The 25,483-nt window shown below is 44.6% G+C and overlaps 1 protein-coding gene and 1 non-coding gene across 6 annotated transcripts in view; one reads left to right on the top strand and one right to left on the bottom strand.

Moving 5' to 3' along the window:
* CLASP1 (cytoplasmic linker associated protein 1) overlaps positions 1 to 25,483 on the bottom strand; it is a 170,592-nt gene that overhangs the window by 125,119 nt on the left and 19,990 nt on the right. The gene's annotated exons all lie outside the window — the stretch shown is intronic.
* LOC120755515 (U4atac minor spliceosomal RNA) lies at positions 875 to 991 on the top strand. The gene has a single exon (XR_005701813.1). It is a non-coding gene; the product is annotated as a U4atac minor spliceosomal RNA (small nuclear RNA).

Genomic DNA, 25,483 nt, shown 5'->3' with positions numbered 1-25,483 from the left:
CCTGCACATGAAACACTTCACAAAACCCTACGATCGTGTTCGTACGAGACATTTCTCCCTGAGTTTTTGCATAAGCAATGAGGTTAATTACGCCTGGAAGTGTTAGGGACAGCCAGGCTTCTGAGGCGGTGCCCCCGGGGCTGTTCCGACACAGACCAGCTCCTGTACACACACTCAAGTGTATGTGTATACACAACCAACCATGGCAGCGGTTATGGCCCTGAGCCCGCCCCAGCCCCAGGAGTGCTTGGACAAGGCTCTAAGGGACATAGGGGATTGTGGGGGTTGTCCCGTGCAAGAGCCAGGAACTGGAGATGATGATCCTTGTGAGTGACTTCCAGCTCAGGATATTCTAGGCTCCTGCCATACATATATATATTTATACTCCCCGTACATTCACGCAAGTGTCTGTGTATGCACATATATAGCTGTACTCGTCGCACACACACACACACACACAGAGCTGTCGGTACAAAGGCCTATCTGTCCCGCCCGTCCCAGCACACACCCACCCGGCTGTGCACGTACGGGGCGCGCAGATACCCCGCAGACACGCGTTACCGGAGCGCTGCGGAGCCGTGCCCTGCACTGCCGCGGCTGCTCGGCAGAGGGCGCGCTCCTTCGCCGCTGCCGCCGAGCGGAGGCCCCGCCCTCTATGCAAATCATCGCCCCGGCGGGCGCGGAGCACTCTGGGTAGCGCCGCCGCCGCCGGGCTCGAACCGGGCTGGGACCCTCCCGGGCGCGCCGTGCCCCCCGCGATGCGCGCCCCCGAGCCGGGCGTCGGGCAGCGGGCGGGCCGGGGGCGCGCCGCCCCTCGCCGCGACCTAGGCGAGGTTCGCGCTCCCCTACGGGCGGCGCGCCGCAGCAGCCGCTAACCGTCCTTATCTAGGGGTTGCGCGGCTGCTCAATGAGCGTATGGCGAGAGCGGCACTGCTAACGCCTTAAACAACACAGCAGCGCCCGCTCCGTGCGCGGCGCAATTTTTGGAACCTCGCACCGCGGCGAGTGCGCGGCGCGTTTTCAACAACACCCGCCCCGAGCCCGAGCGGGCACCCCACGGCGCCTGGTGAGACCTCCGCGGTGCAGCGACCTCTTGGTACCGCCCCCGCAGCCGCCCGGCAGCGCCGTCTGACACCGCGCCCGCTCTCCCTTCCCCCTCCATCAGCAGCGCTGCTCCCAGCGGAGCCCGTACGGGGCACCCGCGGTGCCGCTCTGCGCCGAACCTCTCGCGTTACTCAGTGCACAACCCTCCGCTTGTCACATGGATTCACTCCACATTCGGCTCCGTAACACCCAGGGAACTGTGCGTGGTGTGCGGGGGAAACTACTCCATGCCAAGTATCCTGTGAAAAAAACTTTCCTAAATACAAGCGCGTGGATCTTAACCTTCTCCCAACATACAACTTCACCTTCTCCAAAGAGCTCCTGAAGTCTTCTCCCCTCACAGTAACAGACCCTTCAACACTGTCAATTTTTAACTCAACATCATTTATTCATACACCAGAGGAGAATTTTCCTCGTGCTTTTATTAAGCTGTGTTTCGCTTTCACATTCATCTCGCACTCTGGATTTAACCTACCGCTGACAAATGCTCGGCCAGCTGCGCTAAGCCCTATCCCTGCCTGAGCCTGCCAGCTCACCGGGAGCCTCCCGGCTGGGGTCCGGTAGCAGAGCCCCAGCAGGAGGGTGGGTTCCAGGTCCTCATCAGCGGAGAGATGCTTTTAGGGAAAGTCAATGGGACTCTGAGTGCCAGTCGCCATTCAGCTGTCTGATCAGAGTCCCATCATGGCAGCCTCCTGCACACAGATAAGTGCGCTGCCTGCAATTACAGAGATGTGCCCCAGGGATAAATTCGATCCCGGGAGAGGAAGGAATCCATCTCTTCTTCAAACTGCCCGCGAGCCAGGGAGAGTGAGGGGAGCTCATCACTCAAACATGAAAGGAAACACATGCACAGTGCAAACACACCCTGCAGTTCACCCCCAGGATAAGGCCAGGAGGATGAGCTAAACCTCACACGACTTTTTGCTGTTGTCCTTATAAATTAACACAATGATCACCGTGGCACTTGGACAGCTATTGAGGAAACAGCAACTAGGGTGAGCAGATGTTATTCCCAACTATGCTGGATTCATTTATCAACCCCAATGTGACACCTGCCTCAGAAGGTCAGAGGCAGAAAGTAGAAATCATGTATAGATTGACAGAGTCAACAGATTGGCTACAGACAGATAACAGACAACCGAGGGCATGGCTGGCAAATGAACAAAGAATTAATTGAATTCCAGCCCTGGCTGCATTGGACTGACTGCACTGAAGAGCCCACCCGTTCACTGCTGCGAAAGTTACTAAAGCTCTGCCTGAATTAACACACACCAAGGTCCAGGAGGAACCTCGGGAGCAGTGATAGCCCCAGTCAGCAGCCACCCCACTGCTGTCATCCCAACGCAGGCCCCATCCCAGGAAAGAGAGCTAGCAGGCACAGCTCTACACCAAGGCACAGGAAGGGCAGCCCTCCATCCGAAATTCCAGATAATGCTGCAATGCTGATAACTATAGAGCTATTCCAGGCCTTTACATCTGCACAGAACTTTTAGACTCTTATTTACACAGGCCCCCCAAAGAGTAATCTCAGAATCAGAGTGACAGCCCTCGGCCTGAGGGTCTACCTCTTTGCTCATTTGACTCCTGAGCTTCCCCAAGACAGTCAATAAAGCAAGTTGTGCCACCCAGTATTCAGCTCATCTGGCATCTGCTGCTGCTTTGTCTTGTCTCAGACTTTCTGTAGGTGCCAAGGGCTGTCAGCAAACCCTTCTCCTGCCTCTCTCCAACTGCCAGGTCATCTCTCCCAGTAAAGAAGTCTCTTGGTAGTTCCCAGGATGCAACACAGCCTTTTCCCTATACAGACAATACTTTTTTTCAGAGGTCAACAAAAACAACTCAAAGCATCTGTCCTTTAATATCTGCATGGTGTTGAAAGACTTGCAGGCAGCTCCCCATATCAGAGAGCAGACAGCCCATCATCATCTGCTCTAGCACTACATGGTCACCAAGCATGGCAGACAAATAAATCCATCCAGTTTAAAACAAGACACACCTAAACACACTCCCATAAAAGGGTAAAAAAGCTGCACAATCCAGCAACAGCTGACTGAGCACTAAGTGACCAGAGTGAATCAGCCTCAGGCTACCCTGATGGCCTGGACAAACTGGTGAGGGAGAAGAGAAATGAGCCCTTCCCTCCACTCACTGCACCATGCCACGGCAGGGACATGGTGATGGCTGCATGAACCTTCATCCCCTGTCTTTGCAGGGAAACAGCACTGGGCTGAGCAGTACATCCCCACAAAGTCATTGCACTCTGCTGGCCTCCTACTGAACCTTCCATGCCTGGCAGCTTGGGACCTAAATGGAAACGCTGGAGAGAGCTTCTCCAGCAGCTGTGACAGCAGCTTGCTTCAACATGCTGATTTGCCACCACTGGTGACACAGCTTAGCTACTTCACTTCGAAGTCTGTCTGAGAGGGTTTTTTTAGAGAAGGGAAGACAAAACTTCTAAATCTCAATAAGAAAAAAAAAAAAAAAGTAATTATTCAACCAGGGGTTTTTTTGATCAGTTGCTTAGATAATCTTTTAGATTCAAAAGCAAAAACACGGAGAAGTGCTTGTATACTTTGAGTAAATTTAATTTACTTTTGAAAAAAGGAGAACACTTCAGATTGCACACTAAGAAGTCCAAGACAAGTACTGATGGCTCACATCACTGCTGATCAGTCAGAGAGGGAGTAGTTCTAGTTCCTTGTGACATGAAACATCCACCACAACTCAAGACTGAGCTGAAGTTGGATGATATTGGCAAATTCAGTTTTGAAGTGGAGTATTTTGGGTCAGCACAGCAGTAACCAAAGTCCTGTCAGAGAAACGTGGAATCAGCTTCTGAAATGCTGACTGCTATATCCCACCTGCACACAACTGTAACCACACATCCACCCTGGAATAGTCAATCTCCTTCTACCATTCCAAGAATGAACATTTCCTTTTTCAAGGCAGCACCACATCTGTACTGAAAGCACAAGTCCATCTCTCCAAGCCAACAATCCTCACACGGACACAGATGCTAAGTTTTTTTGTACAACACAATTTGCAAAACCAACACCAACAAACAAAAAGGCAGCAACAGCAGTACAACTAGTTTTACTGGCATGACTACAAGCTATGGTCATAGAGCTGAAGGGGGGAAAAGTTTAAATATATATTCTTGGGTTCTTTCCCTAGATTGACGAGATACCATCCATTCTGTCACAGACATCACTTTTAAAATCCTCAAATTCCCTGATTGAATTAGGTGAATCAAAATACCAATGAAACCACAAGCACTGGTAAAATAAGCAAAAACTTAGTTATTAGAAGTTCTTCATTCACAAGCCTGGCAACAGATGAACAACTCATTAAAAAATGCATAGTTCTACAGTGAAATAAATTCCAGGAGAACTAAGGTCATTTAAATGTTGGGAGACACTAAGGAAAGGTTGTCAGAAATGATCACTACGGAGATGTATTTTGACCACTACTGTCAGAACACAAGGGCACCTTTCCTGTGCAAAGGAAAAAAAATTCCAATAACTATCTCCTGGATCCAGGAAAAAAAAGCCAACAAAAGCCCCTCGGTTGTCTCAGTTGATATAAAAGCTAGAGATTTGGTAGAACCCATGAGAAATTCAAAGCAGTTTAAGGAAATACACCACAGAGCAAAAAGTTATCACTACAAAAATTCCACAAAGACAAACAGGGTGATGCTTAAAAGAACACGATCACCCTGGAATGCAGACATCTGCTTGCAGAAGAGCTGACAAGTATGTCCCAGGTGCAAGAGCTGGACCAAGTCAGCCCTCAATCACACTGCTCCCTACCCTGCCTCTGCTCGGGGGAACTGAAGGGGGAAGTTCCAAAGAATAAGCACTTCAGCCTGTTTCGCAAAGATTCTGAACTGGTCCTTGAGTGGTTGTGTATGATGAGAAGAGGAGCAGCCACTGGACTCTCTCCAAAGGACGTGGAGGGAAGCACAAGTTGCACAGTCACTGCTGTAGAGCACAGGAGGCATTTCTACCCTGAGCAAGGTCAAAGCTCCAGACAGCACAGCAAGGTAAATCACCACTGACACAAACTACAGTCTGCTAAGTCTCTAGGGAAGCAGCACTCATGGTAATACAACAGGAGACTTTGCAGTTGAAAGCAGAGTTACAACTTACTTCACACTTTCACATCTCAATTACCCAAACACTGCTGGAAAAACAGCAGCAGCAGCATTGCTTCAGAAAGGTGGTCCTGCTTATGCAGCACTTACAGCAATGGATACCTGCATGGCAGCAATCAATGCTTAGTGTCTTCACATGAAACAACATCAAAACAAACACCTGCACGACCAACTGCTATTGCCTTTGGTTCCTCACCACAAAGCAGTTAAATATCTTAGTCACAAGCACGGCCACTATTCCTACATTTCCACTGCCCCCAGCTGAGCATTTACACTTACAGGCTCAGCCAGGAAGGAAAAATAAAAAAAGCTGTGAGCACTGATGAGAATTTGCCCTGGGATCACCTGGGGATCAGGACCACTACTTCCTTGTAGCTTTGGTAACTAGTTGCATCTCAGAGCTCAAGGCACAATGAAGCCTCACACAATGAGAGCTATTACAGAAAAGCAAAAAGAATATGGCAAATAAAAAAAAAAAAAAAAAAAGGAAAATAAAAAGACCATTGCATTGTGCTGTTTCATTTTTGTAGGAAAACGGAAAGCCTTTATTATGGCAACTAATCAACTGCCAGCACAGCAATGTGCCTTATTAACAGACCAGGCTGCTTTGCCTTAAAACATTGCCTTCCCCTCCATTAGCAGCAAAAGGCTGCTACAGTGCACAGAATAAGTGGGAAATCCCACTGGGAATCTGCCTGCAGGCAGAACCATATTAGCTGGAGCACCTCAAAAGCTCCTAGCACAGAAGGACTGACCCCAACTCCATCTCTAACACTACAGGAATAGAAAGGGTCAGCACATTTTAAAATTGGAACAGAAGTGTTTCTGAGGGTTTAGACAGCATCTGGAAAAAAACAAGGCAAGCACACAACCTAGCAGATAATCACCGACAATCTTCTGCTCCCTTAGGACTCACAAAGTCCAGTAACAACAGTGAGGATGTTCAAATATCCAGATACTCCCCTTGATCACTAGCTCCCAAGCTTCTGAACATCTGCACTTCCAGATGACACCATTCAACACCCGCTTTTATGAGGAACAGCAATACTGTAATGCAATGATGACAGGATGCATGGACAGCCTCCTGAAGAAGGCACCAAAGAGGTGCAGACACAAAGTCCCACCAGCTGTTGGCAATGTGAAAAAAGCTGGGGATCAATCAGGGAGGCAGAGCAGCCACTGTGGTGAGGAGTAGGCAGTGGCCAAAGTGAGTAAGAAACTTACTGGATGATGACAGCTCTTGCTAGATTGTAGTTAATGAAGCTTTGTTCTTGCCTTGTTTGGGAAGAAAGGAACACATGCAATTAAAAATGCAACAGCATTTTCAGTAGCCACAGTCTCTGTAACACTCTGGAAACACCCTAAGACCTAGAGCTTTCACAGCACCTCCCACCCGGCACAGACAGACTGCCTGCTCAGCACGTACCACACAGTCCTACGCCTTTGAAAAGCGTCTCCAGACGCAATCGGCAACAACTTAATGGTGCAACAGTGAGGAACTCCATTCAGAAGAATGTCACAGAAAGGCACAACAGCCCAGGAAAGTGAAGAGATGGATGCTAGGTAGAGAAAGGGGTGAGAGGTGGGAAAAAGGAATTCCACACAGGAAGGCACCACTTCAGCCAGAATCCTACTCATACTCTTTCTGACCCTTTCTGGAGAAAGCCCAGAGGATGACCCTTAAAGGCATGGGTTAAAACACTTCCCAGTCTCTCCTGCACCAGTGAAGGGTGCTACATCTAACCCAGCATGTACAGCAGCCACAAGATCTAGCACAGCCCATACAGTGGGATGCTTCCCACAGGTTACTGCTCATTAGGTCAGTGAAGACTGAGAGCTACTGCCTAAGCTGCTGACTACACCAGTTTCTTCTTCTGCCATTCCCTCTTACTTCCTCTCCAAGCTACTCTTAACTGCTGGTTTTCAATTCATGTCAAACAACTTAAAGGGAAAACTTTCAGAGGCTTACCATCAGTGCTATACTCCAGATAAAACCAGGACCTCAGAAAAAACAGTGCCACAGGAACACAGAAAGGGACAGTCCCAATGCTGACCTCACCTGAGAGCGCCCATGCAGGTGGAACCAGACCTCACATCAGCAGATATGTACCAGTGCACATCTGCAAGCTGGGCAGCTGTTAGCATGCACGCTCTGCTTGAGCTGCTGTGTGATCCTGAGAGGGATAGGGACATTTGAGTGAAGTGACACCACTGGCCCAGGCCTAGCACTCTGCAGACCTTCTGACACAGCTTTTGGCTCAGCAGCTTCAACCACTCTGCAGCCCATGCATGCCCCTTGCAACTATGTCTTACATCCAGCTCTTAGCAGAGTTCTTGATCAAGTCAGGCATCATTTTTACTATCTTTTAACTTTTGGCAGTTAGATCCCTTCCAAGACTTTGATCCATCTCGTCTAGGAAACCAATGAAAAAAGATTCGGTCCCTGCCCATTTAAAAGCTAATTCTAGCTCAGAGGGTAATGCTTTCCACATTCTTCAGAAGCAAACCTCACATGTCACTTAACACAAAGGAAACAGAAATTATTTAATGTTCATCTCCTCAACTCCTTTTGACCTGTGTGTTTCCCTTTGCCTTTTTGGCTGTCATCATTGAGATCTGGAGCAACAGCTGATGCATCACTGTGAGCTCTCACAAGAGAATAAAACATCTGTTTTCCTCCCTCAGACTGAAAACAGACGCCTTTTTAGTTGTGTCCAACAGATACTCAATTATATGACAGCATAGCGAAGCACAATGCATCTAAATCAGGGCACGCCCTCGGGCCACATGGGTGCCTGGCACGTGGTCAGGAACCCAAAAAGGCTTTGCAATCTCAGGCAGGCTGTCTATCCACAAGTATCCACGGTCTGGGACACCTGCACATACCAAGGGCAGTTCTCTTGCCCTGGCAATTGTCCTGGTTTAGGACAAAAGTCACCCCAGGGCAGCAATGTCTGCAGAACTGCTCTGGAGCAAACAGCAGACGCATCAAGCACTGTGCAGTCCCACTGCAGCTCAGCTGTGTACTTGTGGCTTTTCTAAGGTGTCTGAAAAACCCAATTCTGTACAAAAAACATTCCTCATCAGCCAACTCTCCTGACATTCCAGAACTGAAAGAGGTGATAGTAGTCACTGTGGGACAACTCTTCAACAAAGCCTGCCTGGAGAGATTTTAGTGGCTACTGCAGTCATGTTGGAAATTTACTGCTAGGAAAAACTCCTGCAAATGGCACCTGGGGAAGCCCAGCTGCAGCAGAGCAAGGTGAACAGCCTGGGATTCAGCCTGGGACACATGGACGGGCTGACACTGGTAAGGCAGCTCAAGCAGTGCCTGTTCCATGTCTGTTCCTGTGGCTGAAGCAATCCAGTCTTCAGACCTGTTCAACTGCAAGCATTTTACAGACAAAAAAACCAAAACAAAACCAAAGAAACAAACAACCAAACCCCCACCCCCCAAACAAATCAAAAACAGAAAAGGAAAAAACAAACAAACAAACAAAAAACAAAACCAAAAACAACACAGCAACAACAACACAGGGGAAAAAAAAAAAAAAAACCAAAAACAAAACCACCACTCAGCAAAACCAAAACAAGCAAAAAAAAAAAAAAAAAAAAAATCAACCACAAACAAGGGAAGAGAAGGGAATTCTGCATCCTACACTGCTTGAGGGAGAGCCAACATTTTGCTAATGGAAAAGAACAAGCCATCTGAGCAGCTGACAGCACAAGTGGAAAACCAATTGGAAAATTATAGGGACAAACCACATACATTTTGGCTTCTATAACCAGCTCTAGAAACACATTTCAGCGAATCAGGCAAATAGCTCCTATCAATGCTCTAGTGCCGCGGCTACACAAACAAGCACCCCTCACGTTAAGAGGTTTCCACAAATTCTTGTGGATTAATAGAAGAAGGTATTAATTAAGTGTTCAACTAAATCATTAGTTCTTGGATTAATTATCGCAAACAGAAGTCTTTAGAACTGAAATAGATCAGAGAAGCAGAAGCTGTGAGTGTAACAAAAGAAGGGTTCAGCACAGGTGCACGAAGAGTTGACACCCTGGGGGAGGCTCAGCCAGACCAAGGAGGTGCCCCCTGGACAGGCTCTATTCACCTTTCACAACACTTTTACTATGTTTTTCTCCTTCTCAACCCCTATCGTTATTTTCAACGTAACAATGGCTAAGCTGAGTCCAGTGTTTAAATGACCATTTTTTCCATGATTTTAGAAGACCGATGCCTTGTTTTGTAATTCTGTTATTTTCCCTGAGGTTTGTTCTCACTGGAGACCTGCTAACAAGACCAGCCTCCCTGCTTTCTGCTGAACAGGATATACTCATGCAAGCAGTTAACAGTACAGCATAGCTCTATAAAATGCAGAAACTTAATATAACTCAGTAAAAGGTATTGTGCCATGTTTCAGGGGGAGGAAGGAGATTTTGTGGAAACAAAACCTTGAAGCAACACTGAAAAGGAATTCTGAAGAAGAGTAAATGTAACCTGCAGAATTCAAGTCACACTTCAAAGAAGAAAGGGAACAACATTTTCTACGTGTTTCCATAAAAAAACAGGTTTTATGGAAGAAGCATAGAAATAATTGCAATTTGCCAAGAAACACACTACTTGAGACTCAGTTGTCCCCTGTGGTCATCATACATACATTCAAAGGTGGATTTACTGATGTATTTTTGTCTCCAAGAGATTTTAAGGGACGTTTGGTGGAAATTTCTAAAGCACAAATTAGATGCCAGCCCTAACTGAAATATGCTTCAGCCAGAGGGAACTACACCTCTAAAAATGTGCCCTCCAAACCTTTGAAAACTCTTCATTCTACACCATCTCATCTCTTTTTATGCATACAGGTTGGAAGTTATGTAAGCCTTCCTGCTCCTGCAACTTCAGAAGCGATTTATTTCCTTTGAGACACATGTTCCAAACTGAAATGTCCCATTACTTTTATTTTTTGTTTTAAATAAAGCAACAACTTTCACAGAGATGGGAAAGTACGGTCACTCTTAGAACTCCAAAATGTCTTGTGAATTCTGAAACAAGACAGACAGAATGCTGGATGTCACAGTGTGCCACTTACAACCTGACATGGAAAGGATGCCACACTGCTTCCTCCCATCCTGGTCAGCCTTACTACACATGCCAAACCGAGTAAAATGAAACAGTAACTCTTTACTTTTAGCAAAAGAATGAGCTGCACCAATAAATTCAGGTGAGAAGTAATTTCTGAGGCCAATTAGCTCAATAGCATCTCCACCCCAGTGCTCAAATTAGATCAGTCAGGCCACATTCCTAGATAAAGTGTTTTGTTGTACTTGACTCCTACCATATAGGTTTGCAGCTGCAGCTGACTTTAAAAGTTCATTAAAACTTGCAACTCTTTCTACATTCTTGTTAGAAGCAGCCTGTCAATCCAAAACCAGGTTTTATGAGCTTGTGTGTCACCACCTGTAAGACCCTGCTTAGACTGTGAAACAGAAAAACTTATTTTTTTAATCTTTCTCTACATACAGCAGTATAAGCCAGGCAACAATTTGTAGCCCCCAAATAATCTAGCTACGTGATTGGACCCATGACAATTTCGGACTTCACAACAGTGTTTCAAGAAGTTAATAAAGGATATGCAACACGGATCAGGGAGCAAGATACACACACACATCAAGTTCAAATACTGCCAGCAGTAACAGCAATTCAGTTATTCTTTTCAGTAAAGAAATGGCATTGGGCTTTTGGTTCATTTATCTAGGAGGTCTTGACATCATCTGATAAAAGTAAAAACTTCAAAGTCACACAGTGCTAGGCTTCAATTTCTATTTCTCTATCAGTCTGTCAGTGGCAATGTGATTCAGGAAGGAGGAGGGATTGCTGCTGGCAAGTCTCTTGCAGTCTATGGCACAGAGGCCATTTCAGCTGAATTGGAGATTCAGTTTCACAGATAGCAACTGTGTCAGGCTGAAGAACATAATTCAGAGGATTTAAAATATGACAATGCCCAAGGATAGCACAAAGAAACATAATATGCTTTCCAGATAACACTGCTTGCAGTACAGGTTAGAGATCAAGTGGCTGCTTTTTCTTAAGAACAGACATTTTAAGAGAAGCCAAGCAGATAAGTTGCTAAGTCTTCCACAAACACCACAAACTGATACAGAAGCAAATGCAGCTACAGTTATGCATCTTCTTGTCCTTCATCCTTTTCCTCCTGTAGGTTAATAGCACTTTCCTGCACCACAGCAAGACAGGAAATGCAAGGTAGTGTTTTTCATGAGTTTTCATATCCTCATCTGGAACTACAGAGCATTATTGCTATCATAAACTTGTCACACTGAGGTCTAGCAGTACTGTATGTTGGAAAGACGTATTATTTGGCTTCTTCACATACACATCTGCCTGCAGTGTTGGGACTGTGCCAGCATGCAGTCCAGTAACAAATGTAGTTCAGTCTAAGATCTATTGATGCAGGAAAAAAATATCCATGCAGACCCACTCGTATACTCACATCACCATTTAAAGAGATTTCTCCTCCATCTTTCAAAGGACTAGGAACTTGAGTGTGCACATGTACATTCTGTTCCTCGTCTCTGAATTCATACATCAAAGAAAATGCCACAACCACAAAGCAACATGGAAACAAAGCACAGATTCTTTATTAACTCTTTCTTTAAAAAAAATTAAACACCAAAAAAACTTCAAGAGATATGCAGGCCCTGCAGTGGTTTCTGCTACATCTTGACTTTTTCATCATCCAAAAGTAAGGAATTTGGATTAGCTGCTACAGGCCAGATTCTGACCCATCAGACTAGCACAAAACCAGAATCTTGAGCCAGCTGTCTGCATTCACGTTCTCTCCAGAAAAAAGACAGGGAAATCAGCTGTCACTGCAAATTTCTCTCCTTTTGATGACTTAATTCAGAGTCAGCTAAATTAAAAAGTCACCTAAATTCTATTAGGTAGGGAAAAAGCAATTCCAGAAAAAGATTTTTAGCTACTAAGCTCCTTCAGTCTACTAGTGGGATCACATGCTCTTTAAAGAGATGCCCAGTTATGTGCTAACCTTAAATGGGCTTCAATGGTTTCTTTAAGTGACCCATTAAATAATCCAAGATAGTGAAAACTTTATTTTGCAAGGCAGGTTAATGCAGTTACATTATTTCTCCATAAAACTCTTCTTGATCACTAGATAATTAGGGCTAGGAGTCAAGATATAGCAGCATTAAGACCTCCCTTTTATCACTTCTCTCCAGCAAGAAATACAAGGTCCCAGGAAAAATACCCATAGAAAGCAATCTCAAACCCCTCCTTTGAGAAGGCATGTAACACCAATCAACTCCAGCACTGGTGTTATCGTTCCTTTCACCTGTACAAAGCAGCATGCAGGCAAACAGCACCCTTCCAGCCTACACTGTCTGCAACTTGAAGAAATTCTCTGACTTTACAGAAAGGAACTGGTGCGCTCCCAGTTGACTCTGAGCGCCACAAAACAGAGTTGTAGCAGAGGCAGCATGGATCTCCCTAGTCTCCCCTCCAAAGCCTTTGGTCAGGACCTCTTCCCCCACAGAGGTGATGTGGGTCTGGCCACAGCTGCCTCGCCGCCACGCTGAGCAAAGAGCAAGCCCGACACCAGCCATGCTCAGCAGGGAGCGGACAGACACTGCTGTCCCTCCTCACCAAGGCAGAAAAGAGCAGCACAAGTCAAACCAGTTTTCTGCTCACATAACAGCAGCTCAAGAACTTCTTCTGAGGCAAGCCTAAAAGCCACTGCTTGCTTTTTGCAAGCCCTCACTACAGCAGCACGCTGCAGTGCAGCCACAGTGCACATGAAAGGCACACTCTTCCTCAGGCTGCAAAGCGAACCAGGAATACCAAAAAGGGAGCTCCACCAATGGACAGGAAAGACAATGAGCATGAACAGACACAGTCACAAACTAAAGCACCATTAACACCACGCATCACTTCTGCCACGTACATCAGATGACTGTAAGACACTCTGTGAGACAGTGACCACCAAGGGAAACTACAACCCAGCTGACTTGTACAGGACATTTCTGCTGCAGCCTCCAAGACCACTTCTCTTCTCCACTGTTGCTTTTCAGGCTGTACATGCAAGTTCATCCAGAGGAGACTGACATGAACCCTCTGCCTCAAAGGGCAAAATTCCCCATGCACAAAGATCAATACTAGCTATTCCACAGGTCCCCTTCCCAGAAATGCCCTTAATTCATATCATCACATTCTTGAGCACAGCTGAATTTCCCAGTGACATATCAACATTGTGACCCACTAGTCTGCCACAGCAAGAAAGCCTCACAACAGTGTCCCCTTGGTATGACTGTAGCTGCACCCACCCCATCTGCCAGCGGGCTCTTTTCCCTGCCACATGCTGTGCCTTTCTAGAGATTACAAAAACTATCTCTGCCCACGACAATTCCTTTAAAGCTTCAGCCCACATCTCCCCCCAGCTCTGTTAATGACACTGCTACAGAACTGGAGCTGGAAACCAGAGCAGCTACCATAAAATGGCTAAAGATTCCTTTAGATCTTCATTAAATAATGAAGATGTTACACCTCCAAGGGCACATGACCCCTCAATGAAAAGGAGGTGTAAGCAAAGCCTTTGCCTTTGAGCATACCTACTTACAGGCAGAGAAGTTGTGCTCTTCTCTACCCTTCAATTATTTAGCACCTTTCTGGGATGAAAAGAGTGGAGTGCCCTCCTACCAGAATCCCACCAGATCCAGCAGCACAGACAAAGCTCTGCCAACACACTGCAGAACAAGGCACAAGCCACCAGCCTCATCTGGCACACGTTAACAATTGTAGTGACAATCACATTGAAGAGATTTTACTAGCATGGACTTGAACAAAGGTGGTGATCATCTTTTCCCATATCCTTCAGAAGAAGGATAAAGAGAAATCCTCTTAGATTAGCTACAAAGAAAATTAAACATGCAGAGCAGAGGGGCAGTGAAGCAGACTAATTCAGGAGACTGTGAAATCTTCAAAGGACATATTTTAAGCATAGGTTGGATAAATATCTGACAGAAGACATCCGGGTACATTCATTTGTCTTCTGTGAACAATAAACTGGATTTGACTATTTCCTGAAGTCCCTGATATTACAATACCTACAAAGCCTCAAAATTTCCTCCTTGCCATTAGAAACACATTATCAGCAATGTAAATTATTAGTTAGTAAGCATCCTTTCTGAACAATAAAAGGCAGAGTGAAAAGATTCTTATTAGCAATCCTCTGTAGAAATATGCTACACTGAGTAACAGAAGTTACTCCCCAGGGTAAGGTTGACACCCTGGTTAATAAAACTCCCCAATACTGGCTTAAATCAAGATTAATGTACATAGATGAAGTTCATAAAGGCTATGCTGAACCTTAGGCTCCCTCTCCTATGTCTGAAACTCAAACCATATCCATCCTTTCTTCCCCTGTGGGATTCTTTGTAAATTCTACACCAATGACACCAACTTACACAGAAATACAATTTCCTTCTTGACAAAACTTACTTTGAGAAATATGGACCACGTACATCATGAGATTTCTAGGAATAACGTATTCAAGAAGAGCTCACTCAGAGAATGTGAAAGAGCTCTCTCCTCACTACAAGTAAGATGCAAGGAAACATTTTGATTCTATCAAGCTGAGATGCTCCAAGACCCAGTAATATTCCTCGTATTTGTGACATTCGCTATTCAACAGCAATCAGTGGGTCTTAACAAACTTTTGGCTCTTCAGAACAACTTTCTAACCACCCATACACCTAACTTGACAAAACACACATGCTGGACTCTGCATGACAAGGAAACAACCTGAGCATATTCAGCATGCTGTCTTGGGTTCCACATAAGTATGACTCAGTTGTGCTGCTTTGCAAGACCTGCTACCAAAGAGAGAGTAACACCCAGACCAGCCCTTTCCCAATTATATCAAACTCATTTACGCCACACTGAGTGAGTTAAATCTTGTATAAAGGTTTAACTCAAAGCAATAGAAAATTTAGGCTTGCAATATTTAGAAAATTTTTAGGCTTGCAATATTTTACTTATTAGGGAGAAGTTTAAGCTAAATTGCATGAAACTGTATCAAAAAAGAAATTTGCACCATTTCCAAGACCATATAGAAATCATCTTACCTCCATATAGTTAAAAACCACCACATCATCTTTAGCTGTTGACTCGGGAACTTAAGCTGATGTTAAGTTAGACATCCTCCCCCAACCTCAGCTGTCTCGACACCACCTCCATTTTCCAATCACTATAATGGGCCAGTATCCCCAATTTAAAAAGCACAAACATTTTCCCTAAAGAACAGATAAGAGACTCAGGAAGAAGGGAAGACTTTACAAACTTGGACACTGCATACTGAATCCAAGTCCGTAAGAGCCCAGTTCCTGCACGAAGCACAAGCCCTGCCCCTCCACTGAGTCCAGCTGTGAGGTTCACAACTTGTGCTCCCAGGCCTTGCAAACAGATTCACTGCTCTTCATATAAGAGAGGATATTAAACAGCCCAGGTTACCTGGAAATATAAACTTTATTTTAAAACCTCACCTCAGGAGATTTTTATTTTTCATCTGTGGGTAGCCTGAATACCATAAAGGCAGAGACCACCAAAACACATTACTTACTACAGGCTAGCCTTACACATTAATGTGTAGAACGCACATCACATTGCAATGCTTATTGCTTATGGTTATGCTTATTCATCCTAAAACCACAGCGAAAATATGACCTGGCTTGCAGTTAGGGTTTCCTAAAAATTCATATTCAACCTCTAAAACTCTTCAACAATTTTTTCTCCAGAGCTTTCTCCTGAACACAGATGAACAAAGTGGGCAACCAGCTTCCAAGCGGGGCACTCTGCACTGCTGCTGCACCTCTCCTGCAGCCTTTAAGCAGGGCATCACCTCCTACAGGCAGGGAATGCAGCTCCTTGCTGACTGCAAACACTTGTAAGCAGGAGAGAAACAAGCCCAAAAAGTCTGCTGGTGTCTGCAAAATATCTAAAGTGTCACCTCATGAGCCACCTGCAAATACACTGGACCGCAATTCTGACTCCCCACACAGAAGCGCTTGGTTGTGGTGCAGACCTGTGGTTTGCAAACCTGGCTTTTATCACTACCACCTTTTACAGCCTTAGCACCCGGTGGAGGGAGAAGGGCTTGCTGCAAGCTGAGTTAAGAGCAGCCTCCTCATTATTAACCACTCTTTACTATCACTCTCCTCTTACTGACACCAAACAAAATCCACACAGCTCCTTCACTGGTCAGATTGGGAGAAGCAGAGGTTGCTTGACAAGAATCCGCAAAAGAGGTTTTCTTCTTTCTGACCTGGACTCTACAATGTGCTTGGGGGGGGGAGAATGGCAAGGTTCTGCCCTCCAGTCATTTCCCAAGAGCCAAAAATACTGGAGGTACAATTGCAATTACCTGCTGCTAGAGCTGCCACCTCAGCAGCAACTAAGCCCTTCCCATGGCTCCCAAGTGAATTCACCGTGGTGGTTTGAGGAACTGGGCAAGCAGACCAGACTCAGCAACTGAATCCTGTCAATACACTTCTCTCTCCTTTAAACAACCCTCCTTGAGACCTGGGGGAACAAAGCATCATTAATCTGGAACGAGAAGCATCTGCATGTGGCATTAGCTAGAACACCTGCATATAGCAGCAAGAGAGAAAACACCTTTTCCCCTGGAGCTAATCCCTGCAAGGGCACCTGCTTTCCCAGCAAAGCTTTACACCAGCAGAAACACAGTTCCCACTCAGTTAATCACCATTCAGCAACCCAGACAGGTGGTCTTTAACTTGTCATTGTAATCTTCTGACACACACAAAACCCACCTGCAGTAGTTTGTGTTTTTACGTGGAAGGGGCCAAGGCTGGCAAGCAACTCACCTAGATTCTCTTCCACACAGTGAGGAATCCTTCTCAACAGGAATTTGTGGAGCAACCTCCATACTTTGGGGAGTAACTTACAGCTTCACAGAAACATAAGGCAGAAAATGAAGAGGGCGAAAAATATCGTGGGATTTCCTCTTCACTATGGAATCACCTTGCCTGCCAGCCTATTTCAGTCATGCAGGCAGAGGAGGTCTCCCTCCCACCGTGCCTGGTACAAATGCATTCCTAGCGCTTGGTCTGTACCTCTCCCCGTGACAATACTGCACACCAGGTTCTGTGCTCAGTCACACCACAGCAGGCCAAGGAAGCTCCAGGGCAGTCTGGTAAGCAAAAGCCTCAGACTGCCAGAGTTGGTGGTGGGCAGAGCACCAATGTACCCCCAGAGCCAAGCTACTTAATGCACCTGCTGGTGCAACAATCAGGGGAGGGGGAACAGCTCCACATGAACCTCTAGCAAGGTTGCAGTAAATACACTTAAATCTTCAGAGCAGTTTCATGAGGCACTGCAAGCCCATTGCCAGATTTTCCCTGTAGTACTGCCTCACTACTTTTACCTGTGAACTAGGAACCAAATACAATCTCTGCCCTAATGCCTGGTGACTAAAGAACATAGCACCAATATTTGAACCAGTCAAATTCTCTTGACAGAATGCAACGCGTTTATGCCGTGTCTATTTCCAGGCAGGTAGGAGCAGCAGGCTTCAATGATGGATTTAGCCATTTTGTTACTCTGAAAAGGAATTCCAGATACTTTCAGATGAAATGCACTACAGAATTTAAAAATTTATATTAATCTCATTCTTCCAAAATCATTTTATTTTCTTTTGATCCAGCGTCAAAGACTTTCAGGATATGTATATCATTAACTATGCCAATCAGAAGAGCAGTGAACTTCCAAACCAGCTATTTAAAGTATATGTAGCAAAAAGCATGCACTAAATATTTCTAGATCAGATCTTGCAAGATCAGGGGAGAAGCAGGGAGGCTCCTCCTAAGAAGCAGGACTTTCAGGAAGTTCTATACAGATTAGTTCTAGTGAAAGCTTTAGACATCAGGCATTAAATAGCATTATCTCTATTGAAGGAGTCCATGCTCCAACCCAAATACTCTGGACAAACACAGCCCCCACTGAAAGACGGCACTGCACAAAGCAGGGTCCACCACCACAACCTGAGACCCACCGGGCCTAGAAAATGACAAAGACTGACACGAGGCTCAGCTATCCACACTGCAGACAGGTCACCGACTGCTCAGCACTAACAAAGGTGTAAGAAAACAGGGAATCTACAGCTTCCCAGGATCTGAACATTCATCTCCCTGTGATTCTCCCCTTTTGCAGACTCCTGGTGCATATGCACAAACTTGCTTCCAGCAGCAAGTTGAAGCTCACAGCATTAAGGAGAAAATTAGCTGTGCAAGTCAAATAAAAGCACGTATGCTCCTTTTCAAGTTTCCTTTTAATCTTTTGATGCTAGATAAAAGGAAAAAAACAAGATTCATCTCACAGGTATGCAACTGTTCCAAAAATGAGCACTGAACAGCAGAGATTCAAAACAGGCACAAAGATGAAAACAATATCCATATGCAGGTTAAGCACGTCCTCCACAAACACTGAACCTGTCACTGAGAAAGAGAACTCTTGTGGTAAAGAACCTCTTTCAGCTCTGTGTGAGTTCAATCCTTATCTCTCTCCCTACCAAGTCTCAAGCCTCAGAGGAGGATGCACCCTCAAGTTCTTGCAAGAAAGTGGACCTCACCACAGGTCCTGAGACAGCCAGCTGATAATGCTGACCAGCTTTTCCAAATACCTCACTCTCAGCTCTTGTATTTGCTACAGAACAGTAACCCTTTCAATACAATGACACAACCCCCAACTGATCTCCCAGCACAAACCCAAGCAATGTTCTGCACAAGGACAGCTCTCCTGACTGAAACCTTAATTCCAAAATCATAATCCAGCTTGTAATCTTGGTTAGTCAGCCGCTCTCCTCACACGCTTATACCTAGAATGATTCCATTCAAGTTACACGAAATTGCAGATTTCCACCAAAACAGCCAAGAGCAGATTTCAGGATGTCAAAACAAACATTGTCTGGAAGCAGAAGGAACCATCCTTCTCACACCAATGATTTCAGAAGTGCAAAGGAATCGGCAAGAACAAGAGAAGAAAAAAATTATTAAAAACAGCAGTATCTGTCTAGCATCACGCTACATTATTTTAAAGAATAGAGGCAGCAAAAACTATGCTCTCTTTATCCTTCATTATTTGCATCAGTAACAGATTTTTAAAGGCAGAAGGGGCCTCATTAGATCAGTTAATCTGATATCCCATGAAATACAGTCCATGAAATCGCAAGCAGTTCCTTCTGCACTGAAACCAATTATTCTCTATGAATAAAGTATTTCTTCTGAAACAGTATTAGGGTTTAACCTGATTTAAGATCTTCAAATCAAATAAAGGAAGAAAATCAGAACTAAGAATTTTAACAATTTTTTGATGTTGTTAGATACAGATATTGCATACACCAAGGTAAAATGCAGAAAAACATAAGCATTTTTTTCATCTGCCAAAAAAGGACTCCCCACCCCCAATTCAAAAGCAATAGTTTTCAGCCTTCTGAAACATACCGTGATCTACATACTTTCTAATAAGGATGCAGATCTCTAAAGAAAAATGGAAGCCCACAGACAACAGCCTCACTTCCTTTGAGTTATCACATTTATATCTCCCTAAATAATAAACCAAGTTCCACATGGCAGAGAGCTCACAGCTTTGAAACTGGTGCATTCCTCCCAGAGTGCAAAGAAGCAGAGAGGGCTGAGGTTGTTCCCATATCCATTCCTAGGGCAGCACAAAAAAAGAACTGTAACAGCCCAAGATTTTTTCCCCCATCTTCTATTTTGTAAGATTTATACAAAATAGCACATTTAGAAGATGCCATACTCACACAATACCAAAGTAACTAGCACAGAAGCCAAAATTTTTGATATAAATTCACGTATAATTGACTATAAAAAGTACTATATGTTGTTATTTTAAAATCACTGAAACCATCACATGGAAATACAGATTCAAACGCTTCGAACAGTGGGAGTGGAAAATCATAAATTTCAAACACAAACTCTGACTTCCGTAACAAAAGACTAAACAAGATTAGTTACTCCCCACCATTACCCATTATTAAAGGCAAGCCTCAAAGGAATGTCTCCCAGAAAAAAAAACTCCATAAGAAATGAAATTCAAATGTAAATTAATCTTTATTAACATGCACACAAGTAACACAGGCATGTTATTAACAGCATTTGAAGAGCTAAAACTAAAAATAAACAGACAGATCTTCCCCACATTAGATGCAGTGTTCATCCAAAATTATGTCCCATCTCTGGAAAGCCTGAGCATGGCACACTGCAGCAGTTGGGGTCAATTTGAGTTTCTCCAACTTTAGTGGCAGCAGGATCTGGCTCTTAATTAAGTTCCAGACTTCCCATTGTCTCAACCCTACCACACCTTTCCTGACTAAAAAAGGCAGTTTTTAGAGCATTTTTGTTTTAATTGTTCCTCAGCCAAGTTTGGCTGTAGATCGAGTTTCTAGCACACGCCAACTTACCAGAGCTACTGCTCTCATTTATCACAAGTGCCCCCCTGATCGCTGGAAAACAACCTGCCGGCAACACATTTCATTTCTATCCTCCCAGCCTGAAGATGCCAAACTTCAATGGTGATAGCCATGAAGTAAACAGAAGGAAGATAAACAGGCTCAGGGCATCTTCTTGACGTCCCAGAAATTTTTCCTGGCTCAACTCCCGCCCTGATGAACACCATCTAAAAGTCCTGCCCTTGACTTCTCTTTGCCTGTGCTTCCCTTACCCCAGTTTAAAAAGACACACCAGAATCTCTCCTGCTGCTCTCTTCCTCTCAGTCTGCCACACTGGATATCTTCCCACAAGGACAGCAGAGTCTATCCCACACTCATCTTTTCCCAGATCAGCAGCTCCTTTCTCCTCCAAGCTCCTCGCTCATGCACACCTTCAGATTCCCCACAGGGCCTTATCCAAGCCTTGTGAACTGATGGCATAAAGCTGTCTGCACAACAATCGGTTCTTTGAGACATGGACACTTGCAGAGCTCCCCAGTCCTTCTCACTCTGTGTCTCACCCATCCAAAGCACAGCCTTTGCTCAGCAGTGTTCAAGAGCTCTAGGTGTCCAAATGAGCCCCCTTGACTGGGAACCTGAAAACAGCAGGACCACCCAAGCCACCCTTTGTGCCAAGAGACTAATACTGATGTCTGACCAGTGATACTGGAATCATCATAAAACACACTCCTGCAAAACAATTGTGATAAATATGGATTCTAGTTAAAACACAGAAAATACCACATGGAAGTCTGGAGTACCCACACAGAGTATAAAGTACATACTCCAGCAATTCATCCTGGCTCTCCTGTCTAAATCAACTTTCCCTTCATTTTATTTCCCTCCTTTACGTTAGCTGAAAGAATTGGGGAGCCCATGGGACCCATGTGACCTAGACAACTTCACTACCATGTCACGAGAAACCCACTTTCCACCAACTAAAAAGCCAGCAAGCCACCCTCACACCAGCTTTCACATGACTTGGTTTTGTAACAGAGCTACCACCTAGAAAAGTCACCAACTCTCATTCTTAAGTGTTAGTCCAGCTTCAGCACACTCTGCTACAATGCTCATGCACTACTTCCTTCTGAAAATGGCCACCAGAAAATTTAGAAATGCCTATCAGTGAACCATCAATTAGCATCCACCCCAGACACCTCAGTGATAGTAGGAGGGAGGGATGAACAGCTGAGAAAAGACCATGTTAGTACCTCAATTAAAATCTCTGATAGAAACATGAAAGGTACTTTTAGAGTCTACTAAGTCTCTAAACTTACAGTATTTCCTGCAGACCTAAAATACAGCCCATCCCATCTGTATTGAACAGCCTGAAGTTCTCACATGGTTCTCAGCAGCTCACCTTTCTGCTATTACATATCCTTTCCCTTCCACCTTTCCCAAATATATGCCCCATTTGTATCACTGCTCCTGTAACGGAGTTATCTTACAGATACATTTTTTCATAGATGACCCTTCTTTTCACATCACCATCTCTCTCTAGTTGTTCTGCAAATTGAAGTTTCAGATCTCCACCTTCAAAGCATTGTCATTTGGTCCAAGATGTCAGCTCATGCCCTCCCATCTATCTGCAGTACCAGTTCCCATCACACCACTTCTAGGTGCAACTTTTCACAGCACTTTTTTCCACCCACATCCTCCTGCTTAGGAAACCTTCTCATTAACTTTTAGAGGGTTTATAGAACAGGAAATTCCAGAGGGAAACAGATGAAACTGCAAGGAGGGTATGGGACCTGACCAACATGAAGAAAAGAAGCAGAGCTCTTTGAAGGCAACAAGAAAGTTCAGATCTTGATGGGGATTGAAGCTAGCAGTCTTTCACAAGCAGACCTACTCACATAACTTATTCACATTCCAGCAACATTATGCAGGTAACAACTTCCCGAAGAAAGTAGAAGGGGCAGACAGGAAAACCAGGAAAGCCACCCATACGGGCCTGGCAGAAAAGCTCTAGCCAGACAGACAAACTATTGCAATCTGTAAGAGCATGCACCTCCTAAAACCCGTGTGCAGTTTCAGCCTTCCATACCACATCCAATCATTGCGTGAGAAATTCCTTTTGGAGGTCAGGCAGTTCAGGCATGTGCACAACAGCAGCACAGCGATGGCACCCTTCATGCCTCAGGATACAGCACTGCAGTGCCCCTCCGAGCACCTGAGTTAATCAAGGTACACAACTGCCTTCTCTAAGGGGTTGATTTACAAAAGTAGGAGCGTACTGCAGTATTTGCACAAGGATCTTTCTGTCCACAGCACTCCAAACAGATGAGAGCACACACAAACACACGGTATATTGAAGACTGTTTGGTTAAACAATTTGGTGCATCAGGACAGACTCCATCAGTTACTAGCAAGCAGAATTCCATCCAAAACTCAGAGGCACTTTTTATTCCAATGTGAAAGCTAAAGCTGTATTTACAGAGGTATTACAGAAATGGGGGTATTAACAGGTCTGGCTCCATCAGACAACTCTGGTGATGGGCGTACAGCAGTAAAAGCCTGCAATGTCCAGCTCCATAGCACACTGCACGAGTGGCGACCCTTTAGTTAAGCTCCCAGACACAAAGTCCTCCCAAACTGTTAAAAGCAGACATTTGTTCCATGTCACTGCACAAGCGCTGATGTCTCCATTTGCTGCAGGATTTCCAATTAGACCCAACACAACTATGTCACTTGACATTAGTCAAATGGAGAGTCATGGCAATACAAAGCAAACTCGATGTCTTTTAATGGAATATAGTTCTAACAGACACAAAGAAAACTAGCACAAAGAGCTGATTCCTAAGATACATTTCACAGTAAATGCAGGTATTACTCAGAAAATATAATTCCGTAACACACTGAATTGAAGCAACTTTATTACCAGGTTCTCAACTACCAGCTAACTGGCACAAACACTCTTAACACGGGCAAGGTGGCACCACCACAGTTCACCTCACAACGCTTCCACACCCCAAAGAAATCCTGCCAGCCTTTGTGGTTGTGTGCACGTCCTGCCTGTAGGAGCAGGGCATGGCCAGGCTGGATGAGGCTTTCAGCACCCTGGTCTAGTGGAAGGTGCCCCATCCAGTGGCATGGGGGTTGGAACCAGATGATGTTTAAGGTCCCTTCCAACCCAATCCATTGTGTGGTTCTATGACAGAATGGGGCTCCACCATGTAATTGTTCATCATTTCCACAAACTTCTCTTCAGGAGGTAACTTTTGGAGATGAAAAATCATTAGTAGCCACAAAAATTTTCTCACACTTAATGCAGATTCAATCCTAAGCATTCTTTCCTCTGGCCAAAATCCCAGCCACACTGTAAAAAAATTATCAGGCTCTCCACGGTCTGATAACTGCAAGTCTTTGCTCCCATTCTTGAATACTCAAATGTTGCTTTGTTTTAAAGTTCCATGTTTAGCACAAATGAAGAACTCAGTAGGTTTTGCCTAGTTGTTAAAAAAAAAATCTCATCTAGAAAGAAAGTAATGAATGATTTGTGGGAGGCAACATTCATTTGGAGAAATTCAGAGACTACATGTCTCCACTGTGTTCTCTCCTGCATTTAATGATACGGCCACAGACCAGACAATATTCAGGATACAATTACATGAGGTAGCTTCATACAGACTCACACAAAGCACAATTCCAGCCATCAGCTCTGAGCAAGGTAAGCTGACTGTGCTCAGCCTCAGTTAAGCTGTTACTGGTACCCTGGGTGACTCGGAGTCACCACACAAAACTGCTGGCACCACTGGCATCACAAAAACATTTATACCAGAGTCAATTCATGTAAGCACCTCTGACACTGGGACACTCAGCACTTACCAGCTAATAAATTCTGCTAAAAAACAAGTTTTGTTGACAGTATACAGTGACATGGTGGATGTAACTAGATGGTGAGTCCAAAGGCCCTTGCAACCTGAATTACCCTGTGATCCTAAGGGCTGATCCAACTGCCATATAGCTAATGCTGCCTTTCTCTTCCAAAATGCACCTGCTGAAAAAGGAGGGCTGCCAGAGCCAGGAATGCATATCTGTAACACAAAGATAACCCTACAGCAGACTACCTAGATCCATGGGCTGGTCTTCCAAAAAAACCCATAGGTGCACTTAATGCTAAGAGTACACTGGAATGTTTATAAAAAGCATTATCAGGTATTTTTCAGTCCTATTTTTAAGGAAGAGATCATTAAATTGTTGTTTTAACATTCATTTATTATTTTTTCTCCCCAGCTTCTGAATTCTTTAGCCAATTTTAGCAAACTTCAGCCTAATGTGGTAAGGAAAACAGGGATACCAAAGATTAAATGCACTTACAAATACAGTAATCAAGAGATCGTCCTGAAACACAGATCTCAGCATGAGGAAAACTAAAGCATGAAATACCAGCAAATCTACAAAGAAAAAGGCAAAGGAAATGAGGCTTCATACAACTTCCCTGCTTACGAAATTACTTAATTAAAACTAGACCAAGTCAGAGGCTGACAAGTGGGACTTTCAGTAGACAATTTTTTCATGTGGAAGTTCAAAGGGTGAGACAAGGGCGGCTTTTAAGACAACTTCAAGGAATATCCCGCAAAAAAAGACATGGAAGAATGTGCATACATTCAGTGGAGAAGCTAACAGGTTGGTGCTGGTGGGAGGTCCCTGGGGGCTGATGAATATTTCTTTC

This window comes from Hirundo rustica, chromosome 7 (assembly GCF_015227805.2).
Source record: "Hirundo rustica isolate bHirRus1 chromosome 7, bHirRus1.pri.v3, whole genome shotgun sequence".
Lineage (NCBI taxonomy): Eukaryota > Metazoa > Chordata > Aves > Passeriformes > Hirundinidae > Hirundo > Hirundo rustica.
Note: the sequence above shows the minus strand (reverse complement) of the source record. Positions and strands in the feature narration are given on the sequence as shown.